At 42.4% G+C, this 26,472-nt stretch overlaps 1 protein-coding gene across 1 annotated transcript in view; it reads left to right on the forward strand.

Moving 5' to 3' along the window:
- Window positions 1–24,256, forward strand: part of tshz2 (teashirt zinc finger homeobox 2) — a 556,131-nt gene extending 531,875 nt beyond the window's left edge. The window contains exon 4 of the mRNA XM_086005289.1: window positions 20,019–24,256. The gene's annotated coding sequence lies outside the window, so the exon portion shown is untranslated. The remainder of the gene's footprint in view (window positions 1–20,018) is intronic.
- Window positions 24,257–26,472: the final 2,216 nt, after the last annotated feature.

Consider the following 26,472-nt stretch of genomic DNA (forward strand, 5'->3'; position numbering starts at 1 on the left):
TGGTCATTGCCCTGACCTCCTCGATGGAGTGGGGCAGATTGCGGGACTTTTTAAAATGGTATAGTCGAGTGACCCCTGGGTGACAGAGGTCGTTGTGGAGACCCTGTAATTTGCCCGTATGAATGCTGGCACATATTCCCCGCGATAGGGCGTCTGGGGGTTCATTAAGGGCTCCCGGCCTGTACATAATATCATAGTCGAACGTGGATAGTTCGATCCTCCACCTGAGTATTTTGTCATTCTTGATTTTCCCCCTTTGTTATTAAACATGAAAGCCACCGACCGTTGGTCGGTGAGCAGGGTGAAACGTTTGCCGGCTAGGTAGTGTCTCCAGTGCCACACTGCCTCTACTATAGCCTGTGCCTCCTTCTCGACAGAAGAGTGCCTGACTTCAGGTCCCTGAAGGGTTCGGGAGAAGAAGGCCACAGGTCTCCCAGCCTGATTGAGGGTCGCAGCTAAGGCAAAGTCTGATGCAGCGCTTTCGACTTGAAAGGGAATGCATTCGTCCACTGCACACACTGCAGCCCTTTCAATGTCCTGTTTAATACTGGTGAAAGCCTCCCGAGCTTCAGCTGATAGTGGGAAGGACGTCGATTTAATGAGGGGTCGGGCCTTATCAGAGTAATTGGGCACCCATTGGGCATAATACGAAAAAAATCCCAGGCACCTTTTTAAAGCTTTGGGATTGTGTGGCAGGGGCAGTTCCTTTAGGGGGTGTAATCGGTCAGGGTCCGGTCCAATTACCCCATCTTCCACCACACAGCCGAGGATACAGAGACGGGTTGTGTTGAAGACACATTTGTCTTCGTTGTAGGTTAGATTCAGCTTTAGGGCAGTTTTTAAAAATCTCGCAAGATTTAGATCGTGGTCTTGCTGGTTGTGCCCGCAGATAGTGACATTGTCCAGATAGGGGTAGGTAGCTTGTAGTTTATTCTCGTCAACCATGCGGTCCATCTCACGTTGGAAGACCGAGACCCCGTTTGTTACCCCGAAGGGCACTCTGAGAAAATGGTAGAGGCGCCCGTTCGCCTCGAAGGCGGTGTATGGGCGGTCCTCCGTTCTAATGGGGAGCTGGTGATACGCGGATTTGAGGTCGATAGTCGAGAAGACTCGGTATTGCGCGACCTGGTTGACCATTTCTGATATGCGGGGTAAAGGGTAGGCGTCCAGCTGGGTATAAATATTAACAGTCTGACTGTAGTCAATTACCATCCGTTTCTTTTCGCTATTTTTAACTATGACTACTTGGGCACGCCACGGGCTGGTACTGCATTCAATAATGCCTTCCCGCAGGAGTCTGTCCACTTCCGCCTTGATAAAGTGTCTGTCTTCCAGACTGTACCGTCTACTTTTGGTCGCTATGGGCCTACAGTTCGGAGCGAGATTAACGAATAAAGAGGGCGGGCTGATTTTTAAGGTTGATAGGCCACAGACTGTGAGTGGCGGCTGGGACCCGCCATATGCTAGCGTGACACTTTCGTGGTGGCACTGGAAGTCCAGGCCCAAGATTACATTAACACAGAGTTCTGGCATCACGAGGAGTTTAAAATCCTTGTAGTCCGTGCCTTTTACAGTCAGTGTTACCACACAGTAGCCCAAAATGTCCGAAGTGTGGGGCTTAGCAGCCATAGCAATTCTGCTCCATGTAGGGGTTACCGTTAATGAGTGCCGCCGTACCAGGCTAGGGTGGATAAAACTCTCGGTACTCCCACAGTCAATTAAACATTTCGTTAAATTCCCGTTTACCTGTATGTCCATCATGGATTTTGTCAACGGGTGTGGCCTGGATTGATCCACCGTGATCGAAGCCACTGTTGGGCCCTGGGTTGCCGTTGAGTCGGGAAAAGATGGCGGATCCAAAGATGGCGGCCCGCACAGCACGCACGAGGCGGTGACGGAGTTGGAAATCGGATTCCCCCTGCAGACTTTGCTAAAATGCCCCTTTTTCTTACATTTGAAGCATGTCGCGTCCTTCGCTGGGCATCGTTGTCTGGGGTGCTTGGCCTGGCCGTAGAAGTAGCATTTCGGGCCTCGAGACATTGCTGCTGTAGTAGGACTCCTGGGTGAACTTCTGTGTGGGGACTCCGGCGGCGTAGAGCTGATCTGAGACCTGGATGGGGAAGATGGCTTATTCCAAGATGGCAGCCCCCTCGGCGCGCACAAGGCGGTGAGGGCCGCATGGCTGGAAGAATAAGAGTCAGAGTTTCTCTGGGCCACGTCCAGCGATCGCGCAGTGGCCACTGCCTTTTTTAAGTCCAGGACCTCCTTCTGCAGCAGTCTCTGCCGGATATAATTCGATTTGAGGCCCGTGATGAAGGAATCGCGGACCAATTCGTCAGAGTACGCGTTGGCCGTCACGGCCTTGCAGTTACAGTCCCGGACCAGGTCCTTTAGGCCCTGTAAGAAATCGTCCATTGATTCCTCTGGTCGCTGCCTGCGTGTAGCCAGCAGATGTCTGGCGTACACTTCGTTTACTGGCCTCTGGTATTGGGCCTTCAGGATAGTGATGGCCTCCGTGTAAGCGGTGGCGTCCCGGATGAACGAATAAATCCGATGACTTACGCGAGTAGTCAGTAGACTCAGTTTATCTACCTCGCTATCGAATGAGGCCCCCGCGAAGAGTTCTAAGCATTTGAGCCAGTGTCCAAATTGATTTGATGCTTCAGCAGAATGTGGATCCAAGTCCAGACGCTCTGGTTTTAGGAGTCGATCCATCCTTGTATTCTTTAGTGATTAAAATTGATGGGCCTTCAATAACCACAAAACTAGAAGTTATAGACTTAAACAAGTTGGCTTTTAATCACTAAGATCAGAGCTAACATCTCAACACGCCGACTGGTTCACAGGAATGAGTCATACAGATCCTGGGATCTTTATGTAAGAGAAGTCAGGGGCGGAGCCAAGAGCCAAGACCTGGAACCTCCCAGGTTAGTGGGAAAGAGGAAGCGAAACTATACACAGTGGGGGAGGGTAATATACATGAGTGCAAAACGAATACAGGATCAAGACAAACAGATTTCATTACAATATATATTTATTTTCTCTTTTTAATCCACACTTTCATCTGGGCTTTTTCTTCCCTCTCACATGGCAGCTGTCCTTCATTCTGCCAGGGCCATTCACACTTCATCCAGAGCCATCCTTTATTCCTTGAAATAACAAAAGAAAATGTTGGAAAAACTCAGCAGGTCAGGCAACATCCGTGGAGAGAAATTTGAGTTGACGTTTCGGGTCAAACCCTTCTTCAAAACTGGAAAGAAAAGAAAATAGATCGAAGGCAGGGCTGCGATCGGACAAAAGAAGTGAAAGAAACAAAAGAAGTAAAAGAGACAATAAAAGGTGTTCGAAGCTAGACGAGATGGTAATAGGCTGAGATTGGGTGTGAAGTGTACTGGCAGGGCACGAGATAGCTGCCAGGTGTGAGAGAAACAAAAGGAAAAGCGGGGGGGGGGTTGGAAAGAGTGGAAAAATTACAAGTAAAAATGTGATAGGGGCTGAGGTTATGATCTGAAATTGTTGAACTCGATATTGAGTCCGGAAGGCTGCAACGTGCCTAATCGGAAGATGAGGTGCTGTTCCTCGAGTTTACGCTGAGCTTCCGTGGAACAATACAAGAGGCCAAGGACAGTGAGGTCCGAGTGGGAATGGAGCGGTGAATTAAAATGACAGGCGACCGGAAGCTCGGGGTCACCCTTACGGACTGAACGGAGGTGTTCCGCAAAGCGGTCACCCAATCTGCATTTGGTCTCCCCAATGTAGAGGAGACCGCATCGTGAGCAGCAAATACAGTATACTAGATTGCGAGAAGTACAAGAAGTACAAGTAAATCGCTGTTTCACCTGGAAGGGGTGTTTGGGGCCCTGGACAGTGGGACGGGGGGAGGTATATGGGCAGGTGTTGCATCTCCTCCGCTGCCAGGCGGTGCCAGGTTCCTTGAATATCTCTTACTGTCTCTCAATATCTTTTAATGTCTCTTAATCTCTCCTGCTTTCTACCCCTCCGCTGCCCTTCCCTTTTGTTCTTTCATCCCCTCCCCCTTTTCCCAGCCCCTATTTCCTGTTTTTCCAGTTCTGACGAAAAGGTCTTCGACCTGAAACGTTAACTCTATTTCTCTCTCCATGGATGTTGCCTGGCCTGCTGAGCTTTTTCAGCATTTTCTGTTGTTATTTCGGATTTCCAGCATCCGCAGTATTTTGCTATTGTTTTAGTCTTTTCTCTGGCATTGGCTCCAAGTACTTGTACTCCAACTGGATAACAAGTTTGGGGAAAGTGCATTTTGAATCCAGCATTCCACTCAAATTGAATTTCCATTGCAGCCATGACATCCGAAGGAGATGCTGCAGAGAGGCCATGACGAGGGACCGGGGCTGCGAGGTCACCTCACCTGCTGCTGTGTGTCTCCTGGGAAACTGTTAGAGAGCAGCGTTGACTGAGGTCTGAGAGCAGGCTACTTGCCACCCTGTAGGAAGAGGAAGATTCTCTTATACAGATAACTTAAAAAGGAAAGAGAGGCAAAGAACAAAATCATTTGCCTCTGAATTAAAAACAAAATAGACAGTATTAATTTGTTGACATCTACAATTTTACCACCTATTCTGCTTTGTTATCACTCTTTAAAAAATATCAAAAAAAGCTTTGAACTCATTTTGTTTTTCGGTTTACAGTGACATTTTCAGGTCTCTGTGTCCTTTTTTTCTCATCTGATTTGGACTGTTCTTTGAAAAAGTTCCAGAATGTTCTCTGACAATTTTTTTATGGGGCAGGGGGTGAGGTGAATCTTTGTAATCATTACTTTCCTGTTTTTTTTAATTTTCTGTTTGTACATAAGCCAGAATCAATAAAAAAAAGTTACTTTTATTTACTGTGTCTCTTTCTCTACCGCCAGTTCTTCCTTCCCTCAGATTTCTCGGTCATATTCAAGCTCCCTACCTCCAGCTTTCAAAATGGACAGGTGGGCTGACCATCCTTGTCCAGCTTCTGATGCCAGTGTTACTGTGTTAAGATAAGAGCAGGGTAGGCATGTACCACAAGGAGAGATGAACAGATTGTGAATCTACTTCACAAAGTAAGCACCAAAGTGACCCACAACATGCATTAAGGACCCATATCCATTTAGGGGCCATCCATAATTGTCAGCTTTTTGTTAAGAGGATATTCTTTTGCTTTCTTTTCAAAAGCAAATATTAAGAAAATTGTTTAACAATACATGGAGCATTTCTCCCCTGCACCCATGTACTTTTGTATTATTGAGTGTTCCCTATTTTTTCATTGTTCTCAGTGATAAAATGGTGAAAAATAGTTTTGGTTAATCATGGTGAAATGGGAGCTTTGCACTTTTGTTAGTATACAATTTGTAGTCAAGTGAAAAGAAAACTATTTGTGACTATAACTGTATCAAGCAGCAGGAACTAAAACAATACGTTCCAAGGAGCATTAAACTTCAAGGCAGCAGTGTGTGACAAAATCCCACTACATTGATGGTGTGAAGTGAGTGCCCAGCCTGACTTCTGCACTACTGAGCTGCTAAAAGAAGTTTATTTTTTAAAGGGTAGTATTTTCATAAAAGGTGTTTCATAGAATGATACAGCACAGGAGGAGACCATTTAGCCCATCGTGCCTGTGCCCGCTCTTTGAAAGAGCTCTCCAATTAGTCCCACTCCACTGCCCTTGCCCCATAAACCTGGGCGCAATTTTGCCGGAGGCGGGTTTGATGGGTGCGATTCGGTCCCGCCTCCATCAGTCGGGAGAGGTAGTTAAGTCCCTTAAATAGTAGTTAAGGGCCTCTATAATCCTATTTTGACAGGCCTTCATTATTTTACCACATTTTCAGCGTGCTGCACGACCCTCCTAAATCACACCAGCTAATCCTGGTGGGTTGACAAGTGGGTGGCCTCCTCACAACTGCAGCTCCACCATTAAAACGGAGCTTTCATCAGGGAACAGTTGCAGGTGGTAGAACTTTTGTTCCAAAGGTATTTCAGCACTTTTAGCAGGCCTACCGAAGTCGGAGGTGCTGCATCTTCTATCTCTCAACTGTGGGACCTCCTTGGCAGACCCTCTCCCCGCTTGGACTGAGCGCTTCCCCAACGGAGGTATCTGCCAGCAGCATGGGAACCATTTATTTCCTTTCACCGTGGACCTCAGATTCGGATGAGGAGCAGCCACGGCAGCAACAGAACAAGGCAGCTCAGCAGCAGCAGGAGCGCCAACCTCCTGCTCAGGCAGCTCAGCAGCAATAGCAGCAGGAGCGCCAACCTCCTGCTCACCCACCTGATGCTGCACAGGGCAGAAGGCGCCAGCGCATGGAAGCATGTCGTGCAAGGAATGCACTCATCCTGGCCAGATTTGCATAGGTTGCCCATTGTGGCACATGTGCTTGGCTCCATCTTAACACATGATAGACAATGGACATGACTCTCTGGCTTCCTTTCACTCTTACCACCAACCTGACCATGCAAGTGTCGCGGAGCCCGCAATGTGGAACTGCCTAAGCCGAAATAACAGATGCCATCTCACCAACAGTTTGCCATCACCTAATTTTAATACATTCCCACAGGGATGGCATTTCACCACTAAAAAGAAACAATCACCCAATCTGCACACACATCTGGAGGTTATATCCCTTGCCAGCTGGACCCACACAGCCTTGGTATCTTTGAGAGGCCTCTTCCTCCCGGATGAGGGGAAGAGCACCTCCCTGCTAGCTCTTGCCCCCTCAACCAGCATACCCAGCGCCTCATCAGTCCCAAAACACTAATTGGCCCAGGGGAACCCACACCTCTGAAATCAACTGGCCAATTTGGGGAAAAATCGCAAATTTTTCCCACTTCTCAGTGGAGGCCGGTTTGGAACCCACCCAAAAAAAACACGCCTCCATTGGGAAAATTGCGCCCCCTGTATTGATCCAATTCCCTTTTGAAAGTTACTATTGAATCTGCTTTCAACACCTTTTAAGGCAGTGCATTCCAGATCATAACAACTCGCTGCATAAAAAAATTCTCCTCATCTCCCATCTTTGTTTAGCAAACTTTTTTGTTTGTTTGTGGAAAGGCAGAACAGCCAGGCTTGATTGTCACCACACTGGGAGAATCAGATGGGCCAGCCATGCCGGGGAGCCCCTACTACCTCAGGGCAGCTGAAGACCGGGACACTAGCAATAGTCAGGTGTAGGTCAGCTGCCCACTGTCAGCAGCAAAGGCAGTGAGACCAGGCAGACTGAAGATGGTAGGATAATTTACAACCAAAAATATAAAGAAATATTTTTAGAAAGTCAGGTTATCAAAGAAGGAAAGGAGTATGTATTTGAAAGTTAAAAATATGCAATCAATTTGCAAAGGGTTAAAGCGAGCATACCATCTGTTGGAGACAGCGAGGGGAAGCGCGACTGTAGCAGGAGATCAGAGGATCACAAATTGTTACCTTGAAACATCAGTAGAATCTAAGATGGTGGCTGAAATGTGCACCTGCATCAATCTTACAGCAGCAAACTAGAGCCCTAAAAATCTACCGTCTTCATGTAAAAGCTTATAGACAAAGATCGCAAAACCTCCTTTAAACATCACTGTTACAGAGAGCATGGCTGATTTCAACCTCGATGCCACATTTGATACTATCAACTCAGGGCTTGTTTACAGTCCAACCACATCCAGCCTTTAAATCATGAATGGTTTTATCATCCTTGACTCAGGAGGGGTGAGTTGAGCCCTTAGCAAATAGATTTAGTCATCCAGCTTTAATGGTTCAGCAAGATGAGAGAAGTTGCTGATTGGCTAAACATAGATGATTACATCAGGGAAAGCCATTAGTAATTAATGAAATGCTGGCAGTAATTGGGAAAGTGTAAGGGGGCTGTAATGGAAGTCATCCATTCTACGCATCCCTCATAGACATGGAACAATCCCTCACCATCCTTATGATCTCACATGCTTATCCATGCAAATCTATCTGACAGGAAGGTACATCTCTGTCTCCTTAATTGGACAGAATGGAGTTGTTTATGGATATCGCAGACATTTAGGCCTCAGTAGGGGGTTGCTCAAAAAACTCGTTAGCAAAAGCCACCCTAACAATCTAGTCAGATTCCTTCCCCAGAGTTCTCAGTGTCCAGAAAAATGGTGTTTCAATCAGACATTAATTTCTAGAACAGAAAAGGAGAGTATCTCCAGCAGGCAGGAAGCCCAATCAAAGGCCTTGATTTACAACTTTTCATATCCCTGCTCTTTATCAACACTGAGAGGTTTTATATAATTTGAACCTTGTAATGTTCCCATGTGAGAAATGGGTTATGAATCATGCAGAGCAATAAACTATCTTATGTGCACTGGGACAGTGTGTGATGTAGTGGAAAAATGTATTCAGTACAGTAATCCCAAGTCCCATCATTTAAAGAGACAGTAACATTTTTTAGTGACCTACTGTAATTCAAAGTTATCAAAATTCAAATCTATGCAACATACCTTTTTAGCCCTCACTTTCTATTATTTATGAGATGGGGTAATGATATAATTTTGTGCTCATTGTGATGGGAAACAATCTTTCACGCACAATGCTATTTAAACATTCCCTGGTCAGTTATGCCCATAGCAATAGTCAGTTCTAGATAAAAGTCAGTGCACAGTGATGGCAGTTGCTGACAAATGATTACATTGAGTCTAGAATAGGTGTGATCCATGTTCACCCTGGGTGCGTATCTGTATCGTTTTTATAGTGTTCTGGTGCCTTGTCACTTTGAACAATTTAGTTCACAATAAGTGCTATGTCATCAAGGTTTGATTGCAGTGTGAAGCTTTCTGAGTACATCCAGCTCTTGATACCATGGCATGAGTTAGCAAGCTAAGTGATCCTTACCGATGTGGTGCCAGAATCTATACCTCTTCCAGTACCAGCATTGAGAACAGCTGTTGAGAGCAGATAAATTCTCAATGGCTGTTCTCGATGGAGTTTGCATTGAAATCTGAAAGACTGGAAGAGATTGTCTAATCTCCTACACTGACTGTTCATTCTTCCCTCCTTTCCCTTTCCTTTTTCTTTTATGTTCTAATATTCCTCACTGACTGCTTGCATCCCTTTCCCTTTCTCTCCCCAATGCTTTTCGCAGTCTTTATTTTCTCTTTATCTTTTTCTTTTACTGTTTTTCCTTTATTCTTCCCTCTACCATTGGATTTTTTCTCCCTCACAATTTCCCCTTAATTTCTTCTTTCAGCCATCTTTTCTGTTTTGTTTACTATCATTTTATGCCATCTTTCAAAAATCTATATTATATAACAAAAAACACAGAAAGAGCTGATCACATCTGATAGGGAAAGAAATGATCCTGTTTTGGATATCATTTTTCATCAGAGCTCCCAGCAGTTTCTGTTTTTATTTCATATTTCCAGCATTTTTTTGTCCTCTGTGTCCCTAATGCATTCAAATGAAATTCTTCTGACAGCTACTTTAACAAAGACACTAATCCGTTTATTTTAAGCAAGTTCATTTATTTTAAATGGCTTAGCATCTTTGTTAAAATAGCAGAGGAATTTCACTCTAATCATACTAGCATACTCATTACTGAAACTGGGCAGCACAATTTCAGTCATTTATCTCTTGGGGGGGGGGGTGGCAGTGGGTTTGGTCTGTTTTTATTTTCAAGCTGTGAATAATCACTAAAAACAGAGTGATGAATCGCTTCGGGACAGACTGTGAGTCCCGTGCACCTGGCTATCCTCAGATCCTTCTGTTTCTTTCAGTACCGGCGCTCTTTCCATTCGCTGCTTTTGTTCCCACCTAAATTTAGGCATTCTAGCCGCTCCCTGGTTATAGTTATCTGCAGATTATAAATACATCGTATTTTTCTTGTTTTAAAAGAAAAAATATGCTGGATGTGCCTGGCCAGGTGTTGTACCCATAAAAAGGAAACCAACGAATTGTTAATCACATTAAATAAATAAATAACCGTACTGGTTTAAGCCAGTGCTCAATCTGTGTCTTGAATTCCACACACCGCATTCAGCAATGATACAGATTTAAGGCATGAGAGCTGGGACTTAAGTGCTTTTGTTGTCATTATAATTCATTCTTGCTTTTTATTATTTATCTGTAGTGCTACGTTATTTTGATTTTGAATCACCTACATGGCATCGTTAACAAATCCTAATGATCCACCTAGTCCGCAAGTTAAATGTTATTCTTCTCATTTTACATCAATTCAAATATATTCTTTGTTCTCAAAAGCTGAGATCTCAATTTGAAATAGATTAGAAGCCATGGAAAGGTTGCCTGTTACTAAAATGCACCAGAACCGCTGCACACTAAGTAGAGAGAGGAGCAGCAACTTGACAAGGAAATTCCAGCCAACTCGACAAGCAGCAGCCCCTCAGTCCTGCTTCTGTACACAAGTCTCCTGATGTAACAGTTTTCACTGGTGCAGAAGGATGGCTGTTTGGCTTTGCTGACATTCAAGTTTACTTTCTCCTTCCTCCCTGCTTGAGGAGACCAGTGAGCACCCTCTGTTAAAATGCCCAGTGTTCCATGTGTGTGATTGACGTTAGTATCCAGGATTTCATAACAGAAACCTGGTGAAGTGAAACCTCAACCGGAGCACAAATTCCAGTCCAGATTTCAGAGAAATATACATGTGGGAACACATGTAACATTTTACTACATTTTTATTTTCTATCACAAAGCGACCCAGTCTATTCCAACATCACAGGTGTAATGACTAGAGTAAATTCAATGCTGCTGTGATTACTTTAGCTCACAAATTCCACAGACCTCACTATAGTTTGATATCAGACCAACTCATTTGATTTAATGCTTTCTTTCCTTGTTAGTTTTTTTTCTTTGTTTAAACTTTCACTCGTTGCTCTTTTCCTATCTCCTTGTCATTCTTTTTTCATTTTCTCCTTCCTGAGTTTAGGACCGTATGGGTCGGTGTGCTCTACTGTCAGTAACATGGAAGGGGCGTAGCGAGAAGCAATTAGACAGTCAGGGAACCATAAAGTTGTGACTGGAAACCCCGTTGCAGAAGCAGAGCAGCAGACACAGACTGTACGAGAACAGGGCTGAGAGGGAGCTTAAAAAAAGAACTGAACCCCGGCCCTGCTGAAATAAATAGGGAGACGCCGTAACAGTTAGTAACAAGCAAATTCCAGGCAATTATCAGCAATGCAAAATATTCTCGTAATCTGCATTCTGCTATACTTTCAGTAAATTTCAGCGGTATTGATTTTATTTAAGTCACAGTGTCTTCACGAAGTGAAAATCATGGGAAAGAGGTCAAAATGTTGCTTGAAGTCAGCAGTTAAATTCCCTTCACAATTAAAAAATGCCTTTTCTTGTCAGTTGTTGTGCATAGTCGGTAATAATTTTGAAGTTAACAGTAGTCCTCTATTAATTACTCTTAAATCAATAGAAACTTGTAGTAATGCAAAATATTGATTGTTACAGTTTTATTTACTTAATTTAATTTAATTGGATGCTACATGTAGAAAAACATTGATATTGAATCAAATTTTCAATATATTGAACACCCCTAACTGGGTTATGTATGGCTTAAACACTAACCCCAAAATGTGGGTATTTAAGGTTAAAGAAGGAATGCTCACTTTATGAAATGGCATTAATATAGGCTTGAGATATAATATAAAGCTTGCAAACTACAAAATGTCAGGACCTTCAACATTTCATTTTTTTTATTGGAATTCTTCACAGGTTTTTTTTTCATGGACTTTAAAAATAGAGTAACTCCCTCAGATAGGACATCAAATAATAATAATAATAGTGTCTGTGCTCAGAGAGTGCTGTCGGCACAAAGGCCCTCCTGGGCTACAGTAGAAATGCCACAGCGTGTAGTCTCAGCACCTATCCAGATCTAGAGGCTTTTGTTACTGTGCTGCCTCTCGAAGCACAGGCACTATCCGTTAGGTTAAGTTGTGTAACATCACTTTTTGATAACATTTCTACTGGTTCATGGACTTCTAGATCTTTCCATTTCATATACAGTAATTGAAGTCCACAAATATCCTCTTAAATAGACTGCCTTTGTTACCGGTATATTTGTGTTATTTATAGTTACAGGACCTGTATTTGCTGATTAGGGTAGGAGGTGCCTTGTGATATTAAATATGACAGCAGCAATATGTAATGGTTTCGTTTAATTGATGTTCCGCTGACCTTTTCGGAGCCCGGTGTTCATATAATGCAGATCAGTTTTATTGTTGTAATTTCTCTGACTCGTCGGGTTAAAAAAAAATCAATGGTTATTGCATCTTCCTTTTTCCAAAGATATTTTTGCAGTTTGATCAATACCTGCGCTGGGACTGGTAAATGCTATTGTACGTGTGTGTTGACGGAGCAGACCTATTTATCATATTACATTTATGTGCTGTGTTCTAACTGTGTTTCACAAACTGCATTTTGGGGCTGTGTAAAGTATATTTCAGCAGGGTTAGTTCCTGTCAGTTTCAGAATCTAATAACCTTGGATAATGTATAGACATTAAAAAAAACATTTGCTGAGATTGCTGCAATGTCCTTTTATCAGCCTGCAAGGAATGTGAAATAAGTGGGGATGTAGAATCTCAATTTTGCACTTTCCTTCAACGGTGAAGTTGTACTGTTTTTGCAAAGTTGGAGTATTTTATCTAAAATGATGTTCTTTTTACAATTTTGAGTTTGATTTCTAGCACAAATCATATATTCTTTATATAAGTTCAACACTACTTCAATTATTTTTTTTAAATCACTCAGAAAACATGAGAAGACTAAACTGAAAAGGGACAGTAAAAATTTTTTTGAGAGGGAAACAAACTTTGTAAAAGGATCAGATTGGATTAAGAAGGTATTTAAGGAAGGAATGTTACCTTCAGTACTTCTTTTTCAAATCAATCAGTCACACGGAATTAAGATTAACATTTAACAAGTTTAGGGTTTTTTGTGCCTTTCTATTAATTTGGACCATACTTTTATGGAAATAGTATAAGGACTGCTAGCTGGGAAGATTTACTGAGCCTGACAGTGCGAGGGAACTGAATTAACATCAGCAAAGATACAGTCATTAACCCGGGAGTTCTTCAGCCATCGTGTCATTTTAACCGTGTGTGTTAATTTAGTGCTGTCAGGCTCAGTAACACTTCTGAGCCAGTTCCCCCGATTGCATCATCAGCACTGATCATTTAAACATTTTCTATTTAAAATACTGAAAAGGATAGAAAAAAATATTTTAAAACATTTTAATTCTTTCTAACCATTTTGATTTTTAAAAGTAACATTTTGGTAAGACACTTCCTCCCTCTCTCTTTCTCTCCCCCTCTCTCTCCTTCTCCCCCTCTCTCCTTTTCCCTCTCTCCCTCTGTCTCTAGAAGGGGCCTTGAACAACACTCAGACCAGAGTACCCAACCCGGAATGAAAATATTTTGGAGCTGTTTGGGAAGCGATTCTCACCTCACTGCTCCCTGTACTAGAGATCCATGCTTATTATTATCACTTCTACTGTGACTTCTTAACTAGTAATAAATTCTGAGGAGGATCTGATTGCCAGGGGGTGTCCATATTGTGCAAATCACAGCTAAACCAGTACTGCAGCTTAATTCACACAACAAAGATTCTCCCCAGCAGTCACATCTCCCTTGGCTTGTGCGACCAGTACAGAACTGAGAGCCTAGCATGGTTTTTGCAGCCAGCAATGCATGGGGGAATGAGGACTCGATTTTTAATATAATTTAAGAATTTTTATTAATACGGATAAGAATATTAAGATAGAGCAGAGCACATAGATTGTCACTGAGTATGTTCTTCAAAATTAAGATATAGGTTAGTCAGCAATAAATCCAACAGGGAATTCAGGAGAAATTTCTTTACTTAAAGAGTGGTGAGAATGTGGAACTCGCTCCCACAAAGTGTAGTTGTGGCAAATAGTATAGATGCATTTAAGGGGAAGCTAGATAAGCATATGAAGGAGAAAGGAATAGAAGGATATGCTGATAGGGTGAGATGAAGTAGGGCGGGAGGAGGCTTGTGTGGAGCATAAACACCAGCATAGACCAGGTGGGTCAAATAGCCTGTTTCTGTGCTGTAGACTATGTAACTCGATGTAACTTACATTTTATAATAATGTAGGGGCTCAACCTAACTCCTCACCAACAGTTATGCCAAGGTGACATTACCAAAAGGTGAAGAGTAAACTTCACCCAAGAACTACTAAGAGCGCAAGGGCATTTCTTATTGATCTGTTGAATGGATTAGGTAATGCTTCTATAGGACAGCAAGGTGTTGCATTTCTAGAATATTCTCTAGGAGCTACCCTGGTTAGCTGTCCTAATGGACTAGTAGGATAGTTGGAGGGAGCTGAGCCCAAGAACTCTATCTTTCACCATCACCAATGCAGAAGTGTTAAGGGAGTGATTAACCCAACACTAAGATTTTATTTTATTTGTACAGAATGGTTCAAAAATGTTGGTGAGGAGTTGGGTTGAGCCCCTACATCATGATAAAATAGTGAGCGTACAGCTATGGAGAGACCTACGACTTATGACACTCTAAAGGTGACACAAATGAAAGTCAGCAAAAAATGCACACTATAAGAGCACCATTATGCTTTCTTTCCAACGCTGTGAGCGCCAACTTGAGCTCCAATGAGAGTGTCGCTCCTGGTTACAGTAGAAGTACAGATGAGGCAGCATGAAACAAAACCACTGGCAGGGTGAGTGGATGAAGGGTTCCCACTTCTCTCCACTGGAAATGAAGCAGTTTCAGCATCATTCGCCCACAGTCCTTCCCTCGTAACTGGGGAAGCTACTGAGACTAAAGTAAATGGTTTTATTCAGAAAGATTTTAAAAACAACTGCAAACAGCAGCTTGCAGACAAGAGTTTTTTTGGAAACGTTTTGGCCCAGTCACTGGGGTGCTCACTTCAAAGTGGTCGCAGAAACCACATCACTGTGCAAAGTGGAAGAGGGGTGACAACAGCCACCTAGCTTGCCAGTGGCCATGTTTTTTTAAATTTTGCTTTCCTCTTCTACCCTTGTTGTAATTAAAACCACCTTGTAATGTAAACGGTGTGGGTTTAACAGCAGTGAAGCCAGAATGTAGATCAGCCAAACCATTTTGTGAATCGGTGCTGCAATATAAATGGGCCATCGCATGGCAACATTCACTTTCCAAAGCACCCATTTGTCAATTTCAATTTTTTTTTTCTAAAGTAGATTGCTTTGCGCACTCAGGTACATTTATCATTAACCGTTACTTTCAAAACAATACAACTTTGCATAATAAAAACAACATTGACATGATTATAAAAATGTAACAAGGTCTGCATGCTCTCTGTATCACAGATCACAGAGCTTGAAATAAATGGGACATACGTGGACATGAGCTGCATGTTATTAAAACAAAGTGTGGGAGGAGCCTGCAGCCCCAGACAGTGCTCCCCTCCCAGATGAAAAGCCGTATTGGCAAATGATCTGCAGGCAGAGAAAAGAAATGGCAGGAGCTTGAAAGGAAAAATCATGAATCTTAAAGCGGCAGTGTCTCTTCATGGCAAAGTGTTCAACCAGCCTTTGCAAATGGCGCAAGAAAAGGGGCTGTAAAGAGATGGGGGGGAAATATTGAGCGAAGGAGAGAGGAGAGTTAGCATCTTTGCAGTCTCTGTAACAGTCGAATTGGGTGAGAACATCTTCAAATTGTCACTTAAATCTACTTCCTGACGTTGAGATGAATTGCCTCCATTACAACAGTGACTGCACTTCAAAAGTACCTCATTGGCTGTAAAGTGCTTTGGAGTGCCCTGAGGTCGTGAAAGGCGCTATGTAAATGCAAGTCATTTCTTTTTCCTCAACTCCTGCGTGTTTGGTAGATTGAGCCTGGCCCTGTGTGAGAGTGAAACATTCCCGCTATTGGAGAAAAAAAAACAAACACCTTCATGTTGGATTCTGTGATCAATATCCGACTTGTGGCCAACAACCAGTTTGCTGTAAAGAGCAGCCTCGTCACTGATCTGCTCGCCTTTAAAAGTTAAAATAGCACATGCCGCACGAGAGCTGGAAGAATCTGTGGGATTAGAAATGGAGCCGCCCACCTGCTATGCTTGGAAACGCTTGAGAAGTGGCTGCTACCAGATTGCAGCTGTAATACGATACAAGTTCTTTCTGTCATGGAGCAGCAGTGGTGATGGTGGGCGGCACTAGCCTCCCACCAGCTTACATAGAGAGGCCTAGTAGGAACGAGGGAATGGGAAAAAAAATCAAAACATAGTAAGGATTTAGGAACTTTTTCCAATGTGCCAACAATAACTTTATTAAGAACATCTTATTTCAAGATTGTTTTTCTCAGAAATCTGTAAAAATCCAAGAATAATAGGCTTCAAAAATTAAAATCAGTGGCCTCAGAACTGCCCCTTTTCCTTGTCTCACGCCATATTTTATTGAAAATCAAATGTATATTCTGAAGTTGGAATAAGAAATCAGTTGTTACACTACTGACTTCAGTTTTTGAGAATAATATTGTAGGATTTTTCTGATATTACGAAGTGATTTTGAAGCTATTCTTGAGTGAGAAAGTTATTTTTGGCACCCGTACTTGTTATGACCAGACATTGTTTGAAACATTATTATTTTACCTTATTTCGGTTGGGCTGTTTTATAGGAATATTGAAGAGTTTTTTTTTAAGTAGTCTATATTCCAAGCTAGAGCAGAAATGGACCCCTGTCATATTCAGCTTCACTACCTGGGCAGTAATATGTCAGAGCAGATCTCCTGACCGTTATAGACCTCATCCGATCTTCATCGATGGGTTGAGAATCAAGCAACTTCTATAACAGCGGGCGTTCCACTCCACCACATTACTGCCCAGGTGGCGAAGTAGAAATGTATCTCCTATGTTGCAAGTATGACGTGTAACAGGCAATATATCTGATGTAGCAATTACTATTTATTTTTGGGGGGGGCGGGCTAATTTTTAATTCAAAGTTAAAAAACGTAATCAGTGATGCAATGAAATCATCATCCCACCTGATTCTGGCCTTCTGTTCACCCTTGTTTTAAAATCTGGTGAACCTGGACTGAAGTGTCCCTTTTAACAAAATACATCACCAGGCTGTAGTGTCCCTTTAAGTTAAATCCTGCTCCTTGTTTACATAAGCACAAACTTTGAAGCTGAGCCCTACTGGCTTTATTCTGCTGCCGGTGCCTCCTACCCGCTTACAGGTGCCAGTTTTCTGTAACTAAGGCAACAGCTGAACAAACCTGAAATGCACTGATCTCAGCACATCACTGGTGTCACTTTAAGGGGCAAACAGTTGCGTGGGGGCACTGTGCTTTGAGTGGCAGTAGTGAATCTGTACTTTGGGTCCAGGTACCTGATCTCATCTCGCCCATTGTGTGGGGAAAGATGCCAGACTTCCTCCGTACAAAAAGCAGTCAATGAATGACTCTCATGTGCCTCCTAGTGGCTGTCTTTGGAGTAGCATGGCCAAAGAAAAGAACAGTTCAGGAAACGTAGCAGAGAACTCAAATTATTCTTTGACAACTGGGGAGGGAGATAAATGATAGCTCAAGCTGCAGCACTAATAGGTGATTTATGAACTATAAATTTAATTCGTTTGGACATTTTCATTTTTTTTATGTAGCTGTTATGAGGGCCTACAGTTTTAAGAATATATTATCAGGAATTGTAGTAAACGGGTGTGATTGTATTTAAAGCTCAGTATTGCTGTTTTGTGCTTATATGTTAATAAATAGGGGGTTTTTAATTACATTTTGTAAATTGCAAAAATGGCAGTAAACAATATGACAGAAATTAGATGAAAACCCTCAGTCCACCAGGTCAGTAGAACTCCGGCTATGACTGTGTGTTGTGATGTCTGTCACTCGCAGTGTGTACTTGTATACCTGGCTGAAACACTTACTGGAGACATCAATTCAGCCAGAATCATAAAATGACCCTTTCAGCTTCTTCCTGAATATGTTTGGAGGAAAAGGCCGATCTTGTTTGCAACAAACGCAAACATTGGAAGTTATAGCAAGGCATTTGCCAATTATGACAGCAACTGGTACCCGGCAGCAGTGTTTCTGAATTTATTCTATTTTCTCTACCTCATTCTTGATTTAGTGCATAGTTTTCCTATTAAAATGATTCGTTGCCGGTGCAGGTTAGACAGCTGTTCGACTGGTTTATCAGGTTTCACTGTCCAAGGAATCCCTCGACCTGCCTGAGGATTGCAGTTGAATTGTTGTACAGAAAAAACCAGCGGTTACTCGCTGCCTCCCCACGACACCCAGATTTTATTTTCATGTCCAAGGCTGACTGAATTATTCAGGGGCAACAAAGTCAAAACGGAATTTAACGCGCTTGATAAGCAGAAATAAAAACAATGTGAGAGGTGTGAAGCAGTCTGTGCAGATTGTTCACAGTGCTTCTCCATTTTCAAAAATTGAGTTTTAATTTTTTTAAGCTGTAAGTGGAGAGAGAAATACCACAAACTTTCGGGTGATATCACTGTGCCATTGTAACATCACAATTATGAACATAAGGACAGGAATGAGATAAAATATATATATAGGAGTGAACAGTCATTTACTTGCTTCAGAACTGTTGAGCGTGCGAAGGAGGTCTATGCTTCTATATGTTCTTTGATCATCTTATATAAGCTTTATAAATGAGCAGGTAATTTTTTCAGATGCTGTGTAATACAGACTGGCCAAGGTTTTCAAAATGTTTGCAGTAGTTCTGCACTGTCATTTTCCAAGTTTTTTTTTTGCACAGGAGTTTTTTATGATCCACAATGTTATTTAAACACCTACCTTGAGTGAGTACAATGTAGGCACGGATTTCTCTAAAGGCCAGTTAATATTCTGTTGTGATACTGAGCCATACAAACCCAGGTCTCCAGGCTGTGCTGAGTTAGCAGATCTCAGCCAGGAGAACAGTAGAGGTGCTACAAATAGCTTTCAAATCCCTGGGGTAGGGGAGGGAATGAGGCAGCCAGAGATCCAGATCCTGATTGCTATCCAGTGAGTTCTGCTGGAAGATGCTCAAGTCTGGACATTGGGTGAGATCAGGATTGGGTTCAGTTGTGATGCCCCGTGCAGTTCAATAGCTTGCCAACATTGGATCATACATTTTGATGAGCGCATGCTGAAGGGCAACTGGCCCTCATGTACCCGCTCCCCAGCAACAGTCGGAACTTTTGGAAAACAAGGGAAGAAAGTTGAAAGGATTTTTTTTTTAATTCTGCAAAAATTTCTGTCAGTTTCTGATGCTGTTTGCTGCTGTGTAACCAACAGTACAGAAACTGAAAGCGCCCTTAAAGATCGGTTAGCAAAGAAATAATGTTCACATGCTCGAATCTGCTGTAGAATGGCAAGTAAGGATAGTGCAGTAAAATGTAGATTACAAAGGAGTGTGCCTTAATGGTCATTGTTCATCAAACTTGTTAGAAATTGTCTTTCTGTGATCAAATCTCTGTAATTGAAAAGAAAACTCATTTTAAATAGAGTAGCACTCAAATTAAATGTGCAGGAAAATTGCATAACAAAATATAAAGTTTGAAAGCGTGCTTTTAAAATGTTGCGAGGAGAACCAGTAACACTTAAAGGGTTAAAGGATCATTTTGCGTGTGGTGGGGAGGAGGGGATGCATTGAGGACTTAGAGAGTTACACCAGCTGGTGAGATCCAACCCACTTGGTTGGTCTCATTAACCCTCCAATTCTAGAGTGCACATGAACGTCCAGCTTGTGTGAATCAGAGAGCCATGAAAGCCTGTAATTGTCGGTGAGGACACTTCAGCCTCAGCTCATGTCGCTTGAAGATCCCTGATGAATTTCAAACCTAGATCAGTGAAACCTTCTCGACTGATGAATGGGAAGCAGGAGAATTACCCGGTGCTGTGCTGTTCACAGAATCCATGGGCAGTTTTTCAAAAAGCTCAGAGACTTCAAAGAAGGAACTTTGGTTTTTTAATTACTCATGTCTAGAGAGTTAAGGATAAAGTAGAAAGCAAGTTAAAATGTAGTAATAATGTCATCCTTTCTCTTCTCCTCAGGGCAAAGGTAAACAATGATCACAATCTGCAGTCCAGGCATCCTTTTCCAGGCCCTCTCCTGCATCACTTCAGCTGCGACATTGAACTCCAGGTGCTCTGACCGCAAAGAGCACTCAACTCCTGCAATTACTCTTCATTCTCACTAACAATTTGGTAATGAAGTATTGATTTTTCAGCTCAATTCTTATGGTTGTTATTAGATTTTCATTGATAAACTGTGCTCTGGCTCTCTACTCCCCGCTGCTTCTCTGCGGCACATATAACAAAGTGTTTCTGTAGGGGATAATGGCCGGGAACATTGATGTGCTTATTTCGTCAATTGGTTACTCCTGATGGCAAAAAAGGTACAATTTTTCAAACTTTAATGCCCAAGTTTAATGCAAAGATACAATCACATTGGACACTAATGTCTTTACTGCTGACGCTGACATTGAATTATGGCTGAATCGGGGCTGTGGCCCACAGACCGTTCTCTATGAAGGAGGCGCTTTGTTGCCAGTGCAGTTGTCAATGTTGCACCTGGGTTTCCCACTCCAGTCTTAACAGCACAAGGGATCAATCTGTCTAACTAAGAAGAAAAGGACTGATGAAGCAGTGAGCGAGGTCCAGCCAGAGAAAAAAAAAACCTTGTACACTGTTAATCATCTGCTGCAATAATGCACAGAATCAGCTTCTTTGTGGGTAGGAACAAGGACTAACACAGACACTTTTGCTGCCAGGAGAATCAGTCTGCTGCTGTCGCTGTGTAAAAAATGGCCTCCTCCGACATCCTACATCACACCGAGTATGAACCTACAGCAGAAGGAGGGAAAAAAACTTATCATGAGGGAGCAGACAACTGCAGTTCAATCCTAATACCTTCTTGTTTCCACAGACAGTATAAGCTATAATGCAGGATGCATGGCAGGCACCTGAGGTATAGGGAATGCATCTCCATTTATCCCTGATAAAGTCACAAGAGACAAAGTCACAAATGAGTGATGATGTTGCAGCTCGGAGTTCAATAAATACCACAGGCACACACATCAGGTATTCAGTTTATTCAACACAGCTGGACAAATAAATCAGCTTTTTTAATGTAACTTTTATTTTTAGAATGTTCCGAGACTTTTTTATTATTATTATTATTATTAAGACCAGTCAATCTTGTACAAGCCAGTGTTGACCCACCAAGGTTCTAACACCTCTTCTAGATACAGCACTGGTGGTATAAAGGATGTACATCAGCAAGCTGTAGTTTATGAAAAGCATAACCCACTCAGAAAAATCGGATTTCATAAAAGCAGGCACCCTGAGCTTAGGAGGTCTGTCTAGAAAATGGGATTCTTTCTATTGTTTTGATGCTCACTGGCATGTATCCACTTTATACCACACTTCATTATTAATGATCATTTCAAATTAAGCTTTTCTCGGTTTGGTCTGGTGCTGTTGTGGGCTTTGGCTTGATCTGCAGTTGCAGCAGACAAGTCCTACCTGCAGTACAAATAATGTCTAAAAAGCTCTGTGTTATTCAGTGGGTTTCTTATTTATTTTCACTGATGGAGTCTAAGGATTAATTTCAGCCACAGGCCAAGAGGAGCAGACCAGTATTGCACATCAACGCACAGATCAGTACACAGCCCATTTCTTTCCTACTTCCGTCACTTAAATAAAAATGCATTTGATGCCCTTATTCAAAATTCATTTGGTAAAACAAATTTTTTATGAGACCAAAAGAACCTGTAGTTTGTGACTCCCAGCACCACTTGATTCCGTTGCCGCCATTTCAGCATCTCGAGATCTGAGGCTCTGCATGACACACAGTGAAGCTGCCTCTTATTCGGCCCTCTCACACAGCATAACTTTACAATAAATATGCAACTACTACATTGTAAGTTTCTCAGTGCTAAAGTTCTTTTTTCTGTCAAAAAATATTTCCTAAAGAAATATAAAAACGCACTTTTTTTTATCATGTTTTTGCTGTGGCCCTGGCTCCAAATTTGATGGCACACAGTAGATGTTCAACTTGCTGCTCAGCTGTTGCAGATTGGCTGCCTGTTCTAGAAACCGTCCAATAATGAAAATCAGGTGGTTCCTACGACAGACGGCCAATCCGCAACGCCAGTTTTACACCCAGGCTGCAAGTTGATAAATCTATTCCCACATCTTTCTGGTTAAAATAACCACATCTGCTGATATTAATCCTCATCCAGGAGTAACCTTGTGTAATCCCAGGGCATTGTGTGTCAGGTACCACTTCAGTGCTCCATACTGCTGCATCCTACTTTCTTTTACTTGTTGTAATCAATATTAACGTGATTACATGCTTTCATATTGTTTTGAGAGTTTGCTGCTCTCTGAATGTAGCCTCAAGATTCCTCGTATAGTATATCTCTTTAGTCAAGCTGCCTTTAATTGATGAGGGATTTTCAGTCTGCGTTCTCAAGCGGAAGAAATCCCAAGAAATGTTAAAAGGGAAGATCCGATGCAATATCTCCGCACATCAATCTGGTCAATATTTATAAATGATCCCTGCTGGACTGGGTCTCTTGTTATCGCACACAGCCAACAGAATTACAGCTGTTCAAAGCCCCTCTATACTCAGATACAGGTCTCAATAGTGACCTCTTTGTCACACTGGCGGCCATTGCTCCTGATTGATCAAGAGCAATGTTGCAATATTTTAAAACATCCCTGCAAAGCTAAATATATTATATTACATATACTTCATCAGTAATCATTCACAGCACTGCTCTGGAATCATGTAATTAGCCTGACTTGATATATGTCAATTAAATACATGTCCTTTAGTTTTTGTCTCAAAATGACTCTGTAATCTTCTTTCGAGGAGCCTGGTAATGGAGCAGACACAACATTATCTATTTGTTATTTACTTCTTATAAATTTAGCAGGTAATATAATAGTAATAAAAGTAGGAATCCATGAGTGTAATCTGCAAACAAACCAGCTCCTCACATTAATAAAGAGCTTGGTCGCCAATAGAAATCCCAGCGCTGACGGCTGGGAGCATGTGACCGAAAGATATAGCTACAATATTTGATCAGTGCACAACAGCTGCTTATTGCCTCACGATTCCTACATTTATCACTTAAACTTCTTAATCTTTTTGAACATTTGAAAATCCATTATAATTCATCATATTTAATTAGATATTCCCAATTCATACAAAAATACTCTCTAACGACTTCACTTGGCAGGATATCTGTAAACATCTGATTGGATGGTTTCGATTTGGATATTCAATACAATAGTCACATAAAAATAACTCCAATTGTCCGCTGATGCTTTCACTTTGATAACGTAATGTGGCGTCAGAAGCAGCCACATGCTATTCACACCATTGAGAGCCCCTGACAGTGTGAAACTCGAAGTCTCCAACGGTGTCCTCGATCCAGTTTTCCTGGGTCCCCATTGTGGCTATTGGAGCTAGCAAAAAATCAGAGCTTCCATCCTATTGGCCTCCTAACTAACTGACTGGTGGATGATTGGTAAAGATAAAAGTGGAGATTAGCACTCAGAGGTTATAGGTTTCTGCTCAAGTGTCATTGCCTGGCAATCTAGCATCAATTTAAAAGAGCTTTGACTGGATACTGTCAATCTAAAAGGTCAGTTTATTGCTAAACTAAGCTGTTGCAGGTACAGTATTTAATATGTAACCTTGGCAGTTATTCATATAGCATAACTACCCAATGGTTGAACTTACTTGACTTGAGTTGAATGGACTATATTCTCTCCAGCTTCTACAACTAATATAAGTTTAAAGTCATTACACCTCACAATAATGTTCCAGGAAGACGGCCCACACTGATCTTATCTGCAAGTATTTGTTAAACAAATAGGTCTCCATTAGAATTCTTTTTAACTATTATTTAGGAGTGCTCCTCTCAGCTCCACATTAAATTAGTGGGCCACTGCCAGTCGCCATTCCGCTTCCCAACCCCAATTGCCTCTTTTCCTACCACTCTCCCGATTGCCTCCCTTCCCTCCTCCCTCCCAATTGTCTCCCTTCCCTTCCACCCCACCATCCCCACCTTACTACTGCCTGGGCTGCCGTCCGAGCCAGCAGATCATCGTTCTTTCCGGGACCGGCGAGCTGCCTCGGGCCGAGACTGGTGCCCATAGCTACCCAGTACAGGTAGACTATCCTTTATCTGAAAACCTCGGGACCAGCCGTGTTTCGGTTTTCGGAAAATTTCGGATTTCAGAAGGTATTTTATAAGACTGGGAAATTTGTCGGGGGTGGGGGTCAGCGGGGGGTGGGGGGTCGGCGGGGGGTCGGGGGTGGGGGTCGGCGGGGGTGGGGGTCGGCGGGGGGGCGGGGGTCGGGGTCGTGCGCACGACTTACACTGAACGAAAAAACTTTCGGTTTTTAGAGGTTTTCGGTTTTCGGAAGTTCGGATAAAGGATAGTCTACCTGTAGTAACTAATTGAGGCCAGTGGACTGATTTTGTGTGGTGCTGCCACCGGCCGCATGGAGGCGTGTGCTGCATGGGATCGCACCCCAATTCGGGCGCAATCCAATTTCTAGGCCGTGATATCTTTTTTCTTGGTCATGTATGCAGTGGCAGAGATAGATGGAAGATAATCTTTTGAAAACACAAAGAGCTGTGAGTGTAATTCTAAATATCTTTTTAATCATCCAGCCCAGTAACAATCCATGTTGGTGTGTCAACACACTGTATAGTAGAGAACAAGAACAGGTCCAGACCCACCAATCCTTGCACAATGAGTTTATGATAACTACAGAGCTGTTGTAGGAAGCATTAAGAAAAATGACACTTTCCCAGAGGAAGACAGGGAAACCCAAAGACAGAACACCCCAGACCATTTTTTCCATATGCATAGCCTAATGGTCATTTATTGAGCGCCATTTTATTGAGAGCCGTAGGCAGAGTCCTGCACACAGTTTGCCGCCCTGGGCAGGGAAAAGTGTACGGCACATCGGGAGCGAAAGAGGGAGATACGATTGTCTTTTTCTAAACGGGGAAAATAAAATCTTTATTATGGTATTTTGAATCATTAACTGAGCCATTTGTTTTGTATAATTTTTTTTAGCTTTTAGATTGCTTTTCCTGCTATCAGTTTTGGTCGAGGCTTGCACTTTCTCAAGGACGTTGTGCTCCACTCGGATTACATCTACTGGTGCTCAAGAGCAATCTGATGGCCTGAATTGAGAGCCACTGATTTATGGTTTCCCCCACTCCGACTGGTCCAATCCCGTAAGGAGTTAATCCCAAGAGTTTGCCTCTGATTGGATCATGCTGGCATTCCATTGTCATGCAGCCCCTTTTCCTTTGTTGTGTTTTTTTCCATCCATCCTCTTTAATTGGGCATTGTATATAATTTTAAGCTTTATCATCGAATCTCCGCAGAGCCTAGATGCCTCTTTACGTCTGAAGGTTATGTGATGCTTTGTGACCATGTTCAATAAAAATTCAATAAAATCAGTCATCACTGAAAATTCTGGAGCCACAAATCTCATTTTGCTTTAATACAACTGACTACTGGCACAGTTATTGTATATTTCTAGTGTAGAAATCATCTCCTTATCCTGTATAATGCAGAGTGGATAGAGTCCTTAGGGGCAGAGAAAACCTTGTCCACTGGTGAAGATCAAGGCGGGCAGACAGCAGATGGATTTGATTGTTCTGTGTCTTGTGCAGACCTGGGGAGTAGACTGGGGAGGTTAGACATAGAGAAACGAGCAAAGGAGAAGCTCGTGGTGGGTTGTGACTGAATGATGCCTGACAGGAAAGCCTTTCAGTCTTTTGTATTACAAAATAAATTCTGTAGCCCTCTTAAACCCTGCATAAAAAATCTGTCATTCACCTCCCAGGGACTATGTCAGTCAAACTCCAGTCGGACATAATAGCAAAATTGCTTTTCTCAGGGCACGCACAGCCAGGTTCAGAATACAAAAGTATCATGCTTTGGGGAAAAGGAAAAAAAAGAAAATGAAGTTTCAGAAATGTCATTCTGAGGTAATGAGGCGTGGGCAGAAAATATACCCCGCGCATCATTTGATAGAGATGCTGGTCGAAATAGCTTCATTGATGTGTCAGCACTCGTCCATCAATCAATCATCCATTACACTTTGCAAGTAACAATAACTGCAAAAGCTACGGGGCAGCTTATGGAATTCGCTTATGGGTATCAAAAACAGCAGTTAAAATGCAGTTTTGACATGAAAAGCGTGAAGCAAGTAATATTTTTTTATGGCAGGAGGGAAAGATGCACTAGACCAAGTGCTTTGACGATACGGTTGTGGTTTGACTTTATTTAATGTTGCAACCCGACGCGGAAGTGAAAGTTCCTTCACTCCTTTTGTCTGTGGCATCATGCATCTGGACACGTGAGTCCTGCAGGAAAGGTGGCCATACTTAGCTGAATACCTCATTTGTACACAGAAATGAGAAATTAAAACTATAGCCATGATAATCGGTTCTGTAAAGTG

This window comes from Somniosus microcephalus, chromosome 13, assembly GCF_052327205.1.
Source record: "Somniosus microcephalus isolate GS21.2 chromosome 13, FLI_Smic_1.0, whole genome shotgun sequence".
NCBI lineage: Eukaryota > Metazoa > Chordata > Chondrichthyes > Squaliformes > Somniosidae > Somniosus > Somniosus microcephalus.